Genomic DNA, 352 nt, shown 5'->3' on the forward strand with positions numbered 1-352 from the left:
TTAGAAGACAAACCGTGAGTTTTCGACAGGATCGGGGAGCTGTCTCTTGGTTGCAGCAGACCGTAAATTCTTACGGTCGTTTCGGCGCAAACTCGTTAAAACAGTTCTGCTGTTTCCCCTTCCCATCCCCAGTTCTGAGCGATGGGAGACACCGGTCCCCCCCGCCACCCCCCACTCGGCTTCCTTCGCCTCTCCCCGACAAACCCGAGCCCCAGCGAGAAAGGAAATTAATAAACGATAAACGAAGGGACAAAATCAGCTTCTAAAAGCGCCGTGATCGGTACGGACACATCGCAACTTCCAAATCGACTCCGTCGCGCTGGATAAAACACCCGGGGGTGCAGCCGGGGGG

At 55.4% G+C, this 352-nt stretch overlaps 1 protein-coding gene across 1 annotated transcript in view; it reads right to left on the reverse strand.

The window, feature by feature from the left end:
• GATAD2B (GATA zinc finger domain containing 2B) overlaps positions 1-352 on the reverse strand; it is a 38,015-nt gene that overhangs the window by 27,563 nt on the left and 10,100 nt on the right. The gene's annotated exons all lie outside the window — the stretch shown is intronic.

This window comes from Egretta garzetta, unplaced genomic scaffold, assembly GCF_000687185.1.
Source record: "Egretta garzetta isolate BGI_Z169 unplaced genomic scaffold, ASM68718v1 scaffold350, whole genome shotgun sequence".
Taxonomy (NCBI): Eukaryota; Metazoa; Chordata; class Aves; order Pelecaniformes; family Ardeidae; genus Egretta; species Egretta garzetta.